This window comes from Hesperophylax consimilis, chromosome 8, assembly GCF_061612785.1.
Source record: "Hesperophylax consimilis isolate HC1 chromosome 8, BYU_Hcon_1.0, whole genome shotgun sequence".
Classification (NCBI taxonomy): Eukaryota; Metazoa; Arthropoda; class Insecta; order Trichoptera; family Limnephilidae; genus Hesperophylax; species Hesperophylax consimilis.
Window position 1 is genome coordinate 5,209,667 of NC_142843.1, and position 19,125 is coordinate 5,228,791.

Here is a 19,125-nt window from a genome sequence, read left to right on the forward strand (position 1 = left end):
TCTCCATTACAAAATAAAAATCGCCAAAATGTTAAAAATATGTATTTTTTGCTGTCAGTAATTTTAGTTCAAGACGATAAAACGTGAAGAAGTTTTATTTCAAAATATTAGTGTTTCAAAAATTAAATGGTGATTTTATTGAAAAACGCAAATATACACAAATTCTCCGATTTTCTAACAGCAGCTTTAATAAATATAAATATTAAGGATTAAGAAATACGCGTGATTATATGCGTGTATTAAAATGTAAAATACAGTAAGCATAATATGTATAAAGTATATTTACGTATTTTTAAAAGTTAATTTTTCTCACGTAGTCACCACACCTTTAATTTATCGAGTTTATTTCTTAGGTTTATGCTTATGCTTTGAATACTGATAGAGGTGATAAAATCAACATGGTGACTCCCGTAACATGAAACTACACACACTAGAAAGTAGAATCGACGCACAAAAAGAAAGTAATATTGATAGCATTTTAATGTGAAACGTTAGAGCAAGATTTATAAGTGGCTGACAGTGAAAGCAAAATAAGATTCGTAGCCTGTATGGGGATTCTTTACATGTTTCTTGGAAGCCATAGTTTCATCAAGGAATTTGATTAGTTGTGCGCTATGTTGAAAAGTACATGTTTTTATTTTTTTATTGAATATATAGTTAATACATATCAACAAACAAGTCCTGCTAAGCCAATTGAATTGGCTTGTCAACAGGTGCTTAAAGTTTAGTTACATATACATTTTTATAAGTTATAATTTACATCTTATATCTACAGAATCAACAATTTTTTCATACAAATTTTCATACATATTAAAGTTTAAAAAAAATTTCCGATAGCCAATTTTTCACCATATATTTAACTTTATTCATAGAGTTACATTGCTTTATAGTGTCAGGTAATAAATTAAATATCTTCGGTATGTTGTATTCAAACGTTCTCTGTCCGAATTTATTATTAAATTTCTGAACTATTAACCCGTCATTGCGCGTGAATCTAGTACTGTATTTATGTTCTAATTTGTCTTTATGCTGCGGGGTAAATATATACTGAATTATGATTTTTTGCCATAGAAAAGCCTTAACAGGTAAAATTTTGGTATAAATAACAGGTATAAATATGGTTTTGAAAATGAAAATTCTGATTTAACACTGAGCACGTTTATGAAGTCTGTAAGTTTTCAATAGTGTAAAAGTTTTATACAAACTTGTACTGATACCTATTCAATAGTCTATGAAGCCTTTTATTGGTTTCCAAGTCATTAGTTATTACAACCTAACGGTCAGTATGCCAAAAGGTGATGGGCGTATCGGTTTGGACACGAGAAATATCACCGAAAAGTATCGATACATCATCATAAGAAGCACCAATACATCAAGGTGTCTCACGTTAAAATCCACATTAAAATTAATCTTTCACGTTCAACAACCAATTAGTATTAATGACAAATTGGCGTAGGCACACTGGACTGCCTGATTAATGGGGGAGAATGTATTAACCCGATGGCCCACCGACTAATTGACTTTGGAAGTCATTATAGACGCCATTTGGCCAAGTAAAAAATGGAAAAACACTACGAAAAACCCCAGCCTTGGTAGAGCGGACCAAAGAGCTTTTTATTATTGTCATAAAGTGGAAACAAGACGAGATAATTATTTTATTTGTGCTAAGCTCAAAGATTTACTGAGAGTCATATTTAATTTAAAAAAAAAAAAAACAAAAATTATTAAATTATTTTCAGAAACCATAATAATATATTTTTATGATATAATATGTTAGAAACCAAAGCGTCGTAATTAAAATTAATCCTTTTTAATGTTCACCATGGAGGAGGGCTCGGAATAGAGATGATGAGAGATAACACAATGAATAATTTTAGACTGTAAGGGAAAAGAATGACGACATTTAAGTACGTAATCATATCTGATGAATTCCTGAATTTTCAAGCAGCGAGATGTGATGATATCATCGGGATATTTAGCGAACCCTTTTAGGGCCGAGATGATGGGATCCTTTGCGAAGTCCCCTAAACCTTAAACCCTTCGCCCAAAGAACCATCGAATGTATTCAATTTGGTTACGGACTTTAAAAATATTGAATAAAATTACACTAAATATTTAAAAGAAATCGAATATAACCCTTAAAGAAGTCCACTCATTAAATTATTCTAAAAGGACGTAGAATGAATGGTTCATTATTAAACGAAACGATTACGAAGAAACATTTAGCATAAAGCATGCTTTATTACATACGCGAGTGCGAAGTTGGAAGAAGCAGAATAATAATTATTATGTACGCAAGGAATGAATATGCCCTTGAATAAAATAACATTTGTTTATTGTATGTTATCGCCAGTAAGGTCAGCGAGTGCAGATAAAGTGCATTGACATAAATAAGTGTTTGAGAAACTTAGATATTGAGAGTCAATATTTACCCATATTATGCACACAGACATTTTTTATCTAATATCCACTACTCAATGCTTCCCATTTAAACGCGTATGTAAAAAATCAAACCGTAAAAGTTATTTTGACTACAATACATCTATTTTCAGAAGCTTTTAAAATTTAAAAAAAAATGGATTGACTGATTTAAGCTTCCTACACGAGAACTGGAGTCTAAAACTCTACCAACCTCGCCAAATGCCGATCGGATAGGACCAACATTTATGTCGTATATTAACTGCGCTAATTTCACCCGATTTCAGAGAAATTCGTATATGTACGCGGGTGTGTACGTTAATGCCACCAAAAGAAAATAAGATTTAAAAAAAAGAAATAGACTAAATTTTGGCTAGAGGAGTCCGCAGCAAATCTAATTATACATACCTACTAAAATCATAATTTGCAAATGATTTTCAGTTTTAACAATATTTATTTATAGCAGAAAAAACATTAGGATAGGTCGGTTAATATTTATTATTAACGTGTGAGAGTGAAGTAGACGCCTGGACAAATACAGACTTTACTTTAACATTATTATGCACTATGAAGGTCATGGTCACTCCCGAGGTGGATAAAGGTGAAAAACATTCATAATCAATCAGCCAGGGAAGTTAAACATTTGTTGGAGATCATTAAATATATAATGTAAAAATCTATCATCAAAACAATAAATTCCATGCGGCAAACTAAAGATTAAAGAAAGCATAAACGACGCGGTAAAAATCACCGCTGTCAAGAACATTAATAATAGGGGCATAATGTGGAAACTTAAATGTATTTTATTAGAGTTAACTGGGATTGTTTATGACAAGTTTAAACTAAATAATTATTATGACAGATTTCATAATTTTACAAGCTTTTGAAGAAATGGTTGTGAGTAGATCTTGGTGTAAAGTTCCTTAAAGTCATTAGTATTCCTACTTGCTGATGTGTATTTTAATTTACACGGGCAAATAAGAGGAGGATCCTGACACGGATCTAGTAATTTCTAAAAGGATTTGTGTGCAAAAACTGTTGACCTACTAATAATTCTAACAATTTATAAAATATGTTGATGTGTTCAAAAGTTGTGACCCAGGCCCAAAAGTTGTATCCTACGGCACGTCTAATGATTATAATGAATGCATTCATGACTAACATTAGCACTCGAAGAACCAATAACAGCGAAGGTTGCGCGCAATAAATTAAACAAAATCCGTGGCATTAAACTTGACAATAGAATTCCGCCGCCGGATTCCAGCTGCAGTCTATGCAAATTTACTTGATTTGAACAAGTGCAAGCTGTTTGCGAAAAATGCATTCGAAGTGCATGCTAAGCAAATCATCTGTTTTCTTGTCCCATAAACAAACACAAAAACTCAATATACGACACACAAATGAATAATGCAACTCTTGAAATATATTACCAAAGAAATATGGATTGCAAAAGTGTGCATTTTAAAAGGCTGTGTTAGGTCAGGTACGACATAGGAATTGCAAGAATTATATTTGACGGTCGGCGAAAAATCATCAAATAGTATTTTCCTAACTAGTCTCAACATGATTTTGACATATTATTGAGTACAATGCCGATTTTGTCATCCCGTGAATCATTGAGAGTCTGTCATCGTGTTACAAATACCTGATCATAATATTTTCCGAGATTTCCAAAGGATAGGCTATTTAAATTACACAGCGCAATGGAAAAATTAATAATCATGTGTCATAAGTCATAAAGCAATTGTTTAAAGATAAATCATAATCCGTTAAGCATACTGATGATCATGCCTTCTCGTACTAACAATATAAACAGGTACACACAGGTAGGTATGTACATAATTTCATAAAAGACAACGTGGGTCCGTATGCCTACTAGGACAAAAAATCAATAATATACGCGATTTGCAACAAGTATAAAAAATTACCTCTTTTGTTATATTGTTCTTCTGTAGACAAAAAAACACGTTACTTGTACTTGTAGTCGCTAACACATAATCATTAATAGGAAATTGATAGATATGAACTTTGGTCTTTTATTCAAATTATAATCGATGGTGCTATTTTAGATCTAAAAATATGTATTTCAAGATACGAACTACCCGCCTAGACTATTCAACGTTATAATTTATTCCATTGGAGAATCATATGGTGTAAAATAGGCAATGTCAATATTCGTGTATCTTTTTAACCTGTACAAACTAATGAATAAATAATAAATTAATTTTAATATTATTGTATAATTTTTACAACATTAACGTAACATTGTCCCACCAGCGCCGGTTAGTGACAAATATAATCATTGAAAAAAATATATAATAAATGTGTTTAGGATTGTGGTATTAAAAAGGGTATTTACATAAGAAACGGTAAAATCAACACCATCAACATTATTTTGCCGCATCCTCGGCTTTCTCAGAAATGCTACTTTAGATAATATAATCGACTAGGCACATAGACCAGTTAAGGAAACAGACATATGGCCGTTAGGTGGTGTAAACGTGTACAATTCTTTTGTGTCAAATTGCGAGACAATATTGTTGTTCACTGTGTAATAATACCTATTTAAATCCATCAAATTCCACTTTGCTGAATCTAACACGTGACGATGGGATGATGCATTACTTAAACAATAAAAATATTCTTAGGAGAGGTTAAATAACAAGTGACTTCAAAAATAATATCATAAAGAAAAACAGTTTAATGATTATTCCACATCCCAGTTCCTATTAAAATTGCATATTCACTTGTTTTTGTTAGTTTCCAAAAAGTCTTAGGGCGAGTCGTTTCGGAGAATTTGAACAATTCATCAAATTTCAACGTTCATTTTCAAGTTCTGTGAAAGATTTTTTCAAGTTCTGTTTTTATTTCAGTTTTGTCAAGCAACTAGCCTACAATGATATAATAACAGAACTTGAATAAATCTTTCGCAGAACCCGAAAAAGAACGTTGAAATTTGATGAATTGTTCAAATTCTCTGAAACAACCCGTCCTTAGGACGGGATTTTTCACAGAATTTGAACAATTCATCAAATTTCAAAGTTGATTTTCATGATTTGTGAGTGTTCTATTCAAGTTCTGTTCTAATATCATTATTGGCCAGTTGTTTCACAAAATTGAAATAATAAAAAAACTTGAATAGAATTTTCACAGATCATGAAAATCAACATTGAAATTTGATGAATTGTACCTTAGAAGAAACGAGAATTGAAAAAAGAAGACTGACGCCAGTGTCCTTTGTTTGATGATCTTCAAATTGTTCGTCATAATCAAAATTACATATTATTTTGCAGCTTGTATCAATAATCTCATGAAAACTGAAGTAAAATAGTGCAAATATCATCCCCAAGTTAAATAGTGTCGTGTGTTAAATGTAAACAGAATTCATGTTGTGATAATCCGACATTAATGATGCTTGTGATGTACACCTATGAACAATAAGTAAACTACAGAATCTTCAAGAAACCAGCAGGATTCCGAAAAGAAACCAACATCATCACCAGGCAAAGGCTTCCTTTTCTCTTTCCTCGTATTTCCTTGCGATAATAAAACGATCGATTGATCTTTTTGAAGTGAAACTTCTTTACGCGCGTCATGCAATTTCGAGGAGTAAAACCAACTCATGACCGAAACGAAAATGCGGGACCGATTAAAGTTCATTTGATGTAGTAAAAGTTTTGAAGTAAAATATAAATGCTTCTTAGCTCATCTCGACAACTGGCGTTGGTGGTGTAATGGTCAGCATAGTTGCTTTCGAAGCAGTTGATCCGAGTTCGATTCTCGGCCATGGAATATTATTTTTTTGTTTTTAAGGAATTTTTTTTTTTTAATGGTTGACCATAATATCAATCCACTAAGTAATATTTTAGGCCTGTAGCATAATTGAAAAGTTAAAGAATGATATAAAATTTTTTATGATGTTAACGATAAAAAAATGAAAAAAAACATAAAATTAAAATAAAAAATGGGCCAACGGCACGCGGTGTTCCCAAGCGGTCACCCATCCAAGTACTGACCGCGCCCAATGTTGCTTAACTTCGGTGATCGGACGAGAACCGGTGTGTTCAAAATGGTATGGTCGTTGGCAAAAGTTAAACAATATTAATTTCTATTCTACCTGCCAATAAATATATGAAAATTAGTATAAAAAAGCCCTAATAATATTGAAAAAATTAGCAAGGTGTGTGCGAGGTTGATAAAAATAATCATTACATACGCGCTTGAAAAAGATCGTAATTACATTAATAAGTTTGTAGGAATTTTTTTTTTCAATGGTTGACCATAATATCAATCCACTAAGTAATATTTTAGGCCTGTAGCATACTTGAAAAGTTAAAGAATTTTATGATATTATTAATTATAGTAATGATAAAAAAATAAAAAAAACATGAAATTAAAATAAAAAATAGGCCAACGGCACGCGGTGTTCCCAAGCGGTCACCCATCCAAGTACTGACCGCGCCCAATGTTGCTTAACTTCGGTGATCGGACGAGAACCGGTGTGTTCAACATGGTATGGTCGTTGGCAAACGCTAAACAATATTAATTTCTACTCTACCTGCCAATAAATATATGAAAATTAGTATAAAAAAGCCCTAATAATACTGAAAACATTAGCAAGGTGTAAATATTATATACCTAGTTTAACTCACTCTCCTAACTCATCTTCGCTGTCTACAGGCAGAGCGCACGACTGTGGTCGTGAAGAACCGAGGTTCGATCCCCGCTTTAACTAATTTTTTTTTTCTTTTTTTATAACTTTTAATTTTTTTTATCACATGCTACTTATAAATATGTCAATAGACAGAAAAAAAGAGAGAATGAAATGAAAAGAGAGAGAGAGAAGAATACTAGAAGTTTCACTTCTGTCTTGCGTAGGCTTGACACACCCATTTTTTTTTTCATTCAAATACAGTCCATTTTAAATATCAATTGTTAGTACTAAACGGATTGTGAATTATTATTGTGCTTTTATAGCAATTAAGCATATCTCATTTTAGTTGCGTCAGACGTGAACAGATTTCCACGAATACTTGCTGAGTTTGATAAGTGGATGACCCTTCAAAACATTGCTAAAGTTAAGGCAACAATAAAATAATACATCTGTTTCGCGTTTATCTTTATTATTTGCATTGTCAAGATAGCAATAAAATAAATCAATGGGTGTTTTATGTACGTCGCTGTTGACCCCAGTATGAAAATGCATCGCAATGATGTTGACATGTTGGAGAAAATAAAAACGAGAGTGTTTTTTTAGTTATTTTCGTAGTATAAAACTCCAATATTCCAATTTGTACTTGGCATCGTACCCTTCTACGTTTTTTTATCAAACACAAGTTCAAATGAGTGGCTATTGTGACTTATGACTAAGGCATGTGCATAGTTGCATGTGGCATGGTTGGCAGCTGAACAACTATGGTACGAAATTCTTCCATAGGGAAGACATTGAGGTGATTGATAAACAAAGCTGGGGAAAACATACAGAGAAACCCCAAGAGGAGAGACTGGTCCTGCAATAATGGCTCTCCCGACAGGACTACGAAAAGGATATGATGATGATTTATCGAATAAGTTTGATTAAACACTTGTTAAATTGAGTGTTGGTCAAATTAGCTATTGAGAAACTGAAATACGATTGAATTAGCAATATAATATCAGAGGAGTTATTTATTTTCACCGACAGATGCAGCAAAAAACTCCGGATAGTCCCGAAATAATATTGTCCAATCAGCACAACAAAGTTCACATTTGAGACAATATAATTGGATTTTTTTTTATCGGCGCCCGTAAATAAATTGCTTCCAAGGCGCTGCTGCTATATTGAATCTTTAATTCAAAGTGTGAAAAAAAGTGGTAGATATTTGTGCAAATAAATCGAGGATATGTTGATTGGCCGTCACTGGATGGATCGGCGGATTACGGCCAGTGAGCGATCATTATTTTCTCACCGCGGAGAGCGACCCATTGTGTCGGCGAGGTGTTTCCACCAAATAATTAGATGGGGAACATAAATCAGTCGCGCACGGCCGCCTGCGCTCCCAGCGAAGGACACTGCCAGAACCTGCTACCGAACCGCTGAACTACCGAACCGGCGACACGTGTTCTTTAATGTTTGACAAGTGCCCTACAACACTAGTCAGCCAACCAACAAACCAACCAACCAACCACCTGCAATAAGGCTTGTGTCATTGTATCATCACTAACAATTTGTATTGTAAATTGGTATTGAAAAGGTCAAGCGTGTTAAAATGGTTATCCTCCATCAGCAGACAGGTGTATCTTTAAGGGGGCGAGGAGTAAAGGTGAGAAAACGTGTCACAAGGATGTTAAACTAACAACTTGATTCCTGTGGGAGGTTGTGAAAAGATGCTTGGGTAACGTTAACCGTTAGGTCTGCTTGCTGTATCCTGTTATTTGAGATTCACACACCACACTGCCTGTGTCCTGTTGATAAGATTTATTTTAAAACTTTGGTTATATGGTTTTACAAAGCACGCTTGAGGACTAAATGATGGTGTTTTAAAATATGTTGCCTATGATATGTGTGCTCCAATTTGAAATGTAAATATCATCCATGGATGGATTGCCAAGAAGTTTAAAGTAGAAATTACATAGGTTCATTTATGAATATTGGTAAAGCGCGCTTTTGGTAAAATCTCACGTTATAAGGAATATAAGTGAAAATATTATGACTTTAAAAATACATATTCATAGTATAGAATACAGTGGCGTAGCTATATCATTCACATGGGAGGGTTCGACCCTGATGTGGGGCAAGGGAGAAGCGGGGGGAGGGGATTTATTAGAAAGTTTGTTGGGACCTCTAATTACTACAACTTATTACGTTGATAAAAGAGATGGTGTAAATAAAAATATTGTAATTTCCAGGAATGTAATCTATGAGTAAGTGCTATTTTATTTTATTCCTACGCAATACTGGGGCCGATGGGGGTTTAGACCCCATAAAACCCTCACTTATATAAGCCCTTGATAGAATATATAGAAAAACAAACTCTGATTCTGAATAATACTAAGTTTTATTATAGGTATATAATTATGTCGTTATTTAAAACCCAACCTAATCCAATTTCGCACATATTTTAAAATAGATTTTTTGACGTGTATAATTATTATAGATACGCAGGTAGAGTAAGTATAATTCTCCCGCGTGTAATTTCCTTCATGTGCTATTCCGTCCGTATGTTATTCTTACAAGTGTAATATAACCCACGTGAAATTCACGCCTGTGTAATTTCTTTCTGGCACCATGTTGTTAATGGTAACAAAATGACCTGGGATGACTGGAAATTTGGAATTTATTGGGCATTTAATCTGGTCCAGTGTCGTTATCGGAGCACAAAAGCAGTCGTATTAAATAAAGTCACATAATAAAGGCTCTTGGGATTGGTAGAGGCATCATCGTGCCCATCAGCGGACCGGGGAAAAGCGAAGCGGGCAATCGGCTAACACCCGTTTCGTCACCGTCTCGCTGTGTATGCTCTCCGTGTCTTACCAACAATGGGGAATGATTCGTGAATTTATCCGATGCAGAACGCAGATAAAACGAATCACAATTCCAAGGTGTGCGAAAATTCAAATTGCCTCAAGTCAACGCAAATCGTGCTGTTGACATGGCGGTACCGAGAAAATTGATAGGTACCTACCAAACAAAGTTTTGAAAAGATTTCGGGTTTCCTGCTTGCCAGCGCGTTGGTCTAATTAGTTTACCAATTAAATTGAATAACTTAACGTCATGTGAAATGCGAATATTTCACGTACGTGGAGAGTAATGAGTATTACTTATTTAATAAGAATCTCTTCAAATTATTGGTAATCCGTTAAAGAACGGGATTGCGGGTATTACGAATGAATTAACAGGTTTCCTGTTAACGTTTTACTAAATTTCGATCGTATTATCACGTGTTCCGAAATCATGATAATGTATTCTTAATTTACTAAAACTTTATCAGGAAACCTGTTAATTCGTTCATATGGCCTGCAATCCCGTTTTTTACCAGAATACCAATAATATAAAGAGACTCTTAATAAATTAGCAATAGTCATTTTTCTCCGTGTATGCTTACGACATTGTTCGTGTTCCCTAATGTTGTAGGTAGCTTTATTACTGTATTAACACCTGGACAAAAAAAATCCTGCTACTAGTTACCAGGCCAAAAGAGCAATAAACAATAAAATTCAATTATCGCGGCCGTCATCAGTTTCGGCCGTAAAAATATAACAATTTCATTATTATTAGCCGGCGAGGCAATTTAATTCGCTGAATACATTCACGTTAAGGTTGTGTGACTTTGAACAAATAAAACATTATGAACAGACTTCCTGGTTGGATTATCTTTCTCTGCTCTGCCGGAGATGCATCGGAAGATAAAAAGGTTTTTAATAACGAAGACAACCCGATGTGCATACTTTGATCGCGGTCTTAAAACCGTGTAATTAAAAATGCATGAGAATTTATTTTACTTCAAACACTCAATACAGACTTATCTTTGTGCGTGAGTGGACTCAAGAAAATAATACAAAACAAGTACATCCTTACAAAAACCCTCATTGCTATCTCATTAAATACATTTTTTAAACAATGAATTAAAGATTTAAAAAAACTTTAAATATACAAATTACAAGCGAAATAATTGCCACTTATGGGGTTAACATTTTTACGAAAATACAAAACTCAATTTTAAGTTTTTGATGTCATGTAAAAGGATATTAATTCAATAGAACCTGGTGGTGATCGGTTCTGAACAATGGCCTATTAAAAATATATAATTGGCACATAAAATCCCTTTGAAGCAACCCACCGGAAAGAAACCAGTTACGTAACGTTTTTTTTTTTAATTCCTTCGTTTGCAGAAATTCTCATGAATTAAAAAAATAAGGTAACTTGGCAAATTGATACAAATTCGAGAGGTGTTAATGCACCGAAAATGAGGCGATAAGGGTTCGTTCACACGCGAAGTAGTGACCTCGACCGTGACATTGCTGCGGCCAAATTTAAACACGATAATGTCAGGAATTTAGCGGCTTTAATTGGGCGAATTTCACGTCGTCAAGCTCTTCCGTCCATGTCCACGGTGGTGATTACTGAGTAGTCGAGGGTCGTTAGGGTCTGTTGGTTCAATTCAATTCAAGTAAACCACAAATATACACCGAAGTCAAAAAGACATGAAATTATGAGATTTAAAATCACTGCTGTCATTTAAAACTATTGTTTACTTGGACTCATTCTGACAACTTCATATAAGTACAAAGATTACTGATACGTGGTTACTCGTTACGAGCTGAGATGTGAGAACGAGATCAAACTAAAACATGGGCTTTTATACAACTATAATCTATGTCTCGCTCTATACTAACAGAGTCATGTACCTGTCTTTATTGTCCCACAAAGTTATATCATAGATGTCGCTGAAACCCCTCTATCCAAAACCTAGTCTTCCTCAGCACAAGATCTCCTAGTGAAAAAGACTAGAAAAATTCTACATCTCTTTTATACTAAAAATAATAATTACATGATTTTTAAAGCGCCGTTTTTGTACAAAATCACCCCCAAGGACGCTGTAAAAATATATAATACATTTCTACAATGATTACCCATACTAACTATATATGGGGATAATAAACAGTACCGTACTTACCTAGTAGGTCACTTACTTCCGTGCTTACTTACTTACCTGGTATGCATTTGACCCTAATTTAACCGAGCACCATCTACAATACTATTTATTTGTGACCTATAATGGATTACCCTTACACAGTAAACTAACCAATAAAAACTGTAATTTACCCATCACTTTAACTTTTCCTAGTGTAACATAACATCACCTTGTCATCATCGGTAACTTGTTATCGTTCCCATGCATGATTGCAGATCGCTAATGAACAAACAACAGGTTAAGTGTTCTTAATTTATTCGAAGTGAACTGTTTGTTGTTCGCAAGTTAGCGATCTGCAGCGGTGCTTGAGGAGCGATGACAAGTTGCCGACACTCTTGTTAAAATCTTTATCGATTGACCATACTGAATACCCTGAATAGATAATAGGTGATTAAAATGCAATCTCATTTTTCTTCCCCCCATCACTGACCACGAAGAAAACTCTGATATGAAATATTAATAATTTATTAAAAATCTGGTGCAAATAGTTTTCCTGTTAGAAACGTGGCTAGAGGCCTATAAAGTAAGATTCGACAAATTTCATAACAAACTATCGCTAAAGTACGGATTTGTTATAAGGATGTCGGAACACGTGTTCTTCAAAATAATAATATTTTTGCAACTCGTCCATTGTATTTATTCGGACAAGGCCACCTGCGTTGAACATGCGTTCAGACATATTTTGAATTACTAATATTTTATTTGGAAATGGTCATGTACATTTCAACAGTATCTTTATAAAAAAGCCGTACTGGTTTTTCTCCATGTGTAGTAATTCTTGGATTTAAATATTTGGATTAGAAAAACAAACAATTTTCTAACGGATAATGTTCCTTCACATTGGTTAATAATTATTCGTAATACATTCATACTAGTTTACAACTATTTTTTTATTGTGTCATTTCTGTACCGGGCCATAAGGGAGCGGGAAATACTAACAAACTTAAGACATTTTCTTGAAATTATGTATATATATATATATATATATATATATACATGGTTCCTCACAGCAATAAAACAGTCGCCGTTAAAAGGTAGTATGTAGCTCTATACTTATCATATACAAGCAAAAAAATAAAAGACAAACAAACACCTTCAAACAAGGGATAATTTATAAATTGTTGACAAAAATGACACGTTCCTTTTTTCGAGATGTGTGCGGAAGATGAAAACTTGTGTGTGGACAATATTTAACGCATGTGCGGCCGCACAACCGCAAACCTCGTAGAGAACGTTGGTATATAGTCATCATGACCGATAAGCTCTAATTCAATAACTGGGTTGGGCATATACTCGTATTCACTGGATACGTTCTTAGATGACAGATTGTTACATATATTACTAATTACTATAAATATTAGATGTGAATCATTCTAACATTACTAATTATTTACCGCTGCACAAATAACTGATGACGACAGATGTAGATGAAATTTTATAAAATAAAAAAATACGCGTAGTTTACACATTACATTACAACGATTATAAAAGGCCAGTGAGAGCTAATTATTGTAACTCGCTTTCGTTGCAACATTAGTAAAACGCCTGCAGCAATTATTATGGAGTATACTTATTTGCACCCAGCAAAATTAAACCGAAATTATGAAAATTATACATCTGGAGGAATAAGATCGACAAAGGCGATACGTTGAATGTTAAATTTAATGCAATTTTTAAAAATTGCAATTTTGATAGACCTGCAAAAGGCCTTTGACACGATAGACCATAAAATCCTTTTCAAGAAACTTAAAACAATTGGGATGTCAAACACAACTCTAAATCTACTGATAAGTTACATGTCAGAACGTTCACAGTGTGTTAAAATTGACAAGTGTAAAAGTAAACCTCTCCCAATCAATTACGGTGTACCGCAAGGAAGTGTCCTAGGACCTTTATTATTTCTGATATATATAAATGATATCTGCAACTTACACACCAACGGAAAAATCATTAGTTTTGCCGACGACACTGTCATTTTATTTAATGAAAGTGATTGGATAACCACCTACAAACAAGCTGAAAACGGGCTTATCCTTCTGCAAAAATGGCTTATGCAAAACTCACTCACACTTAATGTTAACAAAACTAAATATTTAACGTTTTCTATAACGGCTAGAGGACAACCAGCTGAGGATTATGCTCTAAAATTACATGATTGTCAAGGAAAAAACGAAACGCAATCATGCCACTGCCCCACCATAATACACTCTAGAAGTATAAAATATCTCGGCATTGAAATTGATGAAAATCTTCGATGGGACTCCCACATAAATAGTATCACAAATAAACTCACAAAGCTTATATACTACTTTAGAAATATACGCAATGTACTAAGTATAAATGATTTATATAAGGTATACTATGCTCTCTGTCAATCACGCATAGAATATGGGATTATTGGATGGGGATCTGCCTCAAACATCCACATGAAGCAGCTTATTAAAACTCAAAAAGCAATAATAAAAATAATCCTTAAAGTACCCATAAGAACTCCATCAAAAGACATTTTTAAAAATTTTAAAGTGTTCAGTATAATAAAACTATACTCAAAAAATGCTCTAATCAAATTTACAGAAAAATATGAGTACCCTGCCGACCAACACAACTATATTACAAGGAAGAAATCCTCAAAACTATTGAACATCCCAAAATTAAAAACGTCTTTTGGCCAGAAAAATCATCATTTCCATGCTACAAAACTATATAATGCCCTGCCAATTGAACTCAAAAACACAACGGAGACACAAAAATTTAAAAACAACATCAAATTATGGCTAAGTAAACATGAAGATGAGGAAATCAATAAAATTATGAACTGAACAAATGTGAAGACAATTTTTTAATTTTTTTTTGTAGAAATTAACAAGGAAATCACGATCTACACCTATACAAAAACCTACAGTCCGCCTCGGAACAGGAATACCTAGTGAGGAGGACTGCGAATAATATACTTAACTTTTTAATTATAATTGTCGTTAATAAAAAAAAAAAAATAAAAAAAAAAATTATCAAGATGGGCGAACATTTGGAAAACACGCCTTCATATCCAAGTGAAGGGTGTTCTTCAGGACTTAAAAATATCACATTATTATATTAGATTTTCACGTGTTTTAGTAGAAATTAATCAAAACAAAATCGTTTCCACTGTTAACTTTCGTACTGACAATACAATACAAGATTCTTAAATACTCCCGACTGTCCGGAGCCAGTGAGACAATGGCATACCAAGTGGGATATATATAATTGTGAGACTTAAAGAATAGAGAGGAGAAGTAGATTAGGATGAACCTGGCTAATAAGATCCATCACTAAACACGGCTTAATCCATTTAAAGCAACGTTTACATTCATACATATATTTCTCTACAGTTCAAAAAATATATAATGGAAAAATTACGTATTCATCTTGTTACGAGTAAATTTCTAGCTATAAAAATTCAAGCCAAAAGTAAAAACACATGTACCCATGTATAATATGCTTTATCCGGTATTTATAACGAGCTAATTCTTATTTAAGATTTAGTTTGTACAAAACATACTTACGTAAACACATTCTAATAATACACATGTTTTATAATTACAATTTGATTCACGTCTTACCCATAAATTTAAATCGAAGCCCGAACACGAAAGAGCAAACCCATTAATAAGAAGTTAAAAACCGTGTTAGGAGTGTAAATATTTTTTGCTGAAACATTTTTCCGAATAAGAGCAGCGGCGCGGAACCGACGGTTCGCGTGCTTCTTGAACCAGCTAATAACAGGGGTGCGATTTGAAAGTAATTCGCTGATAAAAACACTTTACACTGCCGAAATTTGGCATGAAATCGCTGATAGTCATCCGAAAAGGGCGCGTGTCCCGGATTGAATTGTAAACACGTGTGGATGAATAAGGCAAGTACACTAATCACGACAATTTTTCGGTGGTTAACCAGTATAATTTTAATGTTTTTATTAAGTCCATCCCGAAAGGGCGGTTGTTCTGGTTTAAATCACAATCATTTTTGGTCGAAAGAAGGGCACAATGACACTGTTACGGTAGTTAATCACTGAAAACTTATATTTTTATATTTGCCATATTCTGTGTTCTGCAGGGGTTTATTTTGAACTGTTTTATGCAAGCTTCATGAACTGATGCGTGAAATAATGATACATGTTGTATTGAAGGTGTTAGTTGAATCAGGGAGGAATAATGCGTACGTGCAGAGAGCGTGAAATGAAACAAGCATTCACGAAACCAATCAATTTGAGAAAGCTGTTGAAAATATCAAGAACAGTAACTAATCAACATTGAATTATTTAATTTACTATACAATACTATTTATTGTAAATATAAACGCTATAAATGATATGTGGTAAATAAAATCACGTTGTAGTCAGTCGGAAATCTAATTCATAAAAAAGTTGTAAAAGAGTATGGTGAAAAAACTACGAAAAAAAAATATTTTCGTAGTTTATTCACAATATGCTTTATACCTTATCAATAGGATGCGTTTTATTAAATAAATATTCGCAATAGGTAAAAAACTCGGCTAACTTATCCGATGCATAGCCACCACTCATACATAGGATCGGTTACCGAATAAGATACTAAGACAATCGTGAAATACCCCTTCAGTAAACTATTAGAAATTCCTTAATTACCAATTCCTCTGCATCATCTACAAGAAACATTTTAAGTCATATTATTGGCTACCCGGGAATGTTTGTCTTTCTTTAAAAAAAAACTATAAATAATGGATCGTTTAAGGTTGCACCAGCCAACTGCAAATCGTCTGGAGTCAGGTTAGGTTAGTGTGGTAAAATATGTGTAGTCGGGCAAAAAACAACAACGCCATACATCCTCGATCCTCAATGCTTAGAATATTACAGCCTGCGTGGAAATTAGCATGTCGATTAGCGAGGCCTTACACGTTCAACAGCTGCCGGCCATTAGGAAAATTCACCAGAACAGGCAAATAGACGGTCCAAGGAGAGGTAATTAGCGCCAGTTTGAAACTCATCACACGTCACTACTATCTCTATTCGTATGTTTCTTTAAACTACAAATTGATCACAAAGAAAATAAAGAAAATGTAATTCATAATAACAATAAAAAATTACATTTTTGATTTGATTAAGCGATGAGGTCGTCCCTTAATTTTGTTAAAGATGTATTATATTTAGAGGGTATTTCACCATCCTCTTGATAGCTTATCTATAGGGTAACGTATATTTATAAATAAACAAATAATTAATGGCTAAGGTAGAAAAATAGTGACTTGAGGGAAATTCTCCATATATTGTGTACGGGAGCAACCTGCCATTGGGCGACAGCCTGGACGAGAGTGGATAAGCTATCGATAAGATGGTGAAATACCACCTCAAAGATATTTAAGTTTTAACCCACCATATTTATTTAAACTATTGACCTATTTTAGAAGAAGCCTTCCTTCACCAGAATTAGAATCTTTAAGTTATTATTGTTGGGAATCTAAAGTAGAACATGAGACGATATTGTAAGGCGTGTGCATAGGAAAAAAGATCGGTTTACCATGAAAGTTTATAATATTTGAATAATAACAAAGTTCCTGGTAAAGGTTGCCTCTCATATTCTGATAGGCAAGGAATTTTGATTTTACAATTTATCATATTTTTCAACCAATTTTCATAAAAAATCTTTAAAATAAAACATGTCAATAAAATATAATTTTTATTTAACAGATGTTTTGGGTTGTTTGCAGATAGGCTATCCCAAAATAATAATATTATCAAATTGTTTACACTGTTTTCTTTGCGAATATTCGTATGACTATTTACAAAAGCAGGTTGACGAAAAAAATGGAAACAAGTGCAGCATTAAAATACATCGAAACGATCGCAAAATGATACGAGGTTTATCCTTCGCTTTAATATTATTGAGCCTTCTGCGTCTGCGGGTGAAATGATCCCGCATAGTTTCAGCGGGGAATTCGAGTGACGAGCGGCAGTTACCTTTATGAGCTGAACTAGTTATATATTATACGGATAAACCTGCCCCGACTAACCTTGGCGGGAAGGCCCGAAGGGAGGCCTCGGTCCCAGGCATGTGGGCTGTGGGCGCTAAACGAGATCACATTAATACTATCGATACAGGGAATAAAGGTATGAACGACGCTAGTTTACAGCTGGACGATAATGACACTCATGGCTAAATTTTACTAAATCCAGTGGCCGTTTTCTCTAAAGCGCGTTTGTGTAGTGAACTACTTCCCATAAAAACATAAAGATATAAGACAAACTTGTATGATAATTATGTAAACAGCGCACCATTCAAACACGCTGCTAAAAATTCCACCAATCCGAGTGATACTCCTACTTCCAAAGAGCGAGTCCGAAATGATCATTCCGAATCTTATAGGTGCGTTATAAATACAGCACATATGGAACCATCCGTCATATTTCTTAGGTTCATACAAAACATACTAGTGGCGCCAGAGCGGAAGACCTGCAAACCTTGGATATCTATAGCTGCCTGAGTGTGCAGAACCTACGAGATAATTTGTATGTATGGAATAGTATCTTGCAAGAATAAACAGATTTTTGCCTGTGATTATCGTGTTTTAAGTAGTTCGTAAAATATTTTAATTACTGAAGATGTCATTTTTTACATGCATTGAAAAATGAACAGTTTCTTGCGGAATTTGTGAAGTTCGTATTTAAAATTATTTTTCGTATCCTACAACATTATATTCTTTAGCTACAGATGTTTTAATGAATATGAAAAATACCACTGTAGAACTTTTCATTTGTCTGGAGGATTTTTTTCTCCCTTGCATTACAATATTAAAAAAAAATACGCGAATTTGTTTGGCGGAGGTGATAGAGAAGGGGAAATTGGCCAAAGATATGTAGGTAAACTATATTGATTACCCATGCATAATACATATCGATACTAGAAACAAATTTTCGAACAATACTAACTTACATCTGGGTGCTAATGATGCTCATGGCTAAAGATAATGAACCATCACACTTCTATACACACCAACGCAATATGCACGGATAGGAATAACA

General features: G+C 33.8%; 1 protein-coding gene and 2 non-coding genes across 4 annotated transcripts in view; all 3 read right to left on the minus strand.

Moving 5' to 3' along the window:
• EcR (Ecdysone receptor) overlaps positions 1-19,125 on the minus strand; it is a 690,636-nt gene that overhangs the window by 30,737 nt on the left and 640,774 nt on the right. The window lies entirely within an intron of this gene.
• On the minus strand, positions 6,386-6,504 carry LOC149421464 (5S ribosomal RNA). The gene has a single exon (XR_016302588.1). It is a non-coding gene; the product is annotated as a 5S ribosomal RNA (ribosomal RNA).
• Positions 6,827-6,945, minus strand: LOC149421465 (5S ribosomal RNA). Its single transcript, XR_016302579.1, has one exon. It is a non-coding gene; the product is annotated as a 5S ribosomal RNA (ribosomal RNA).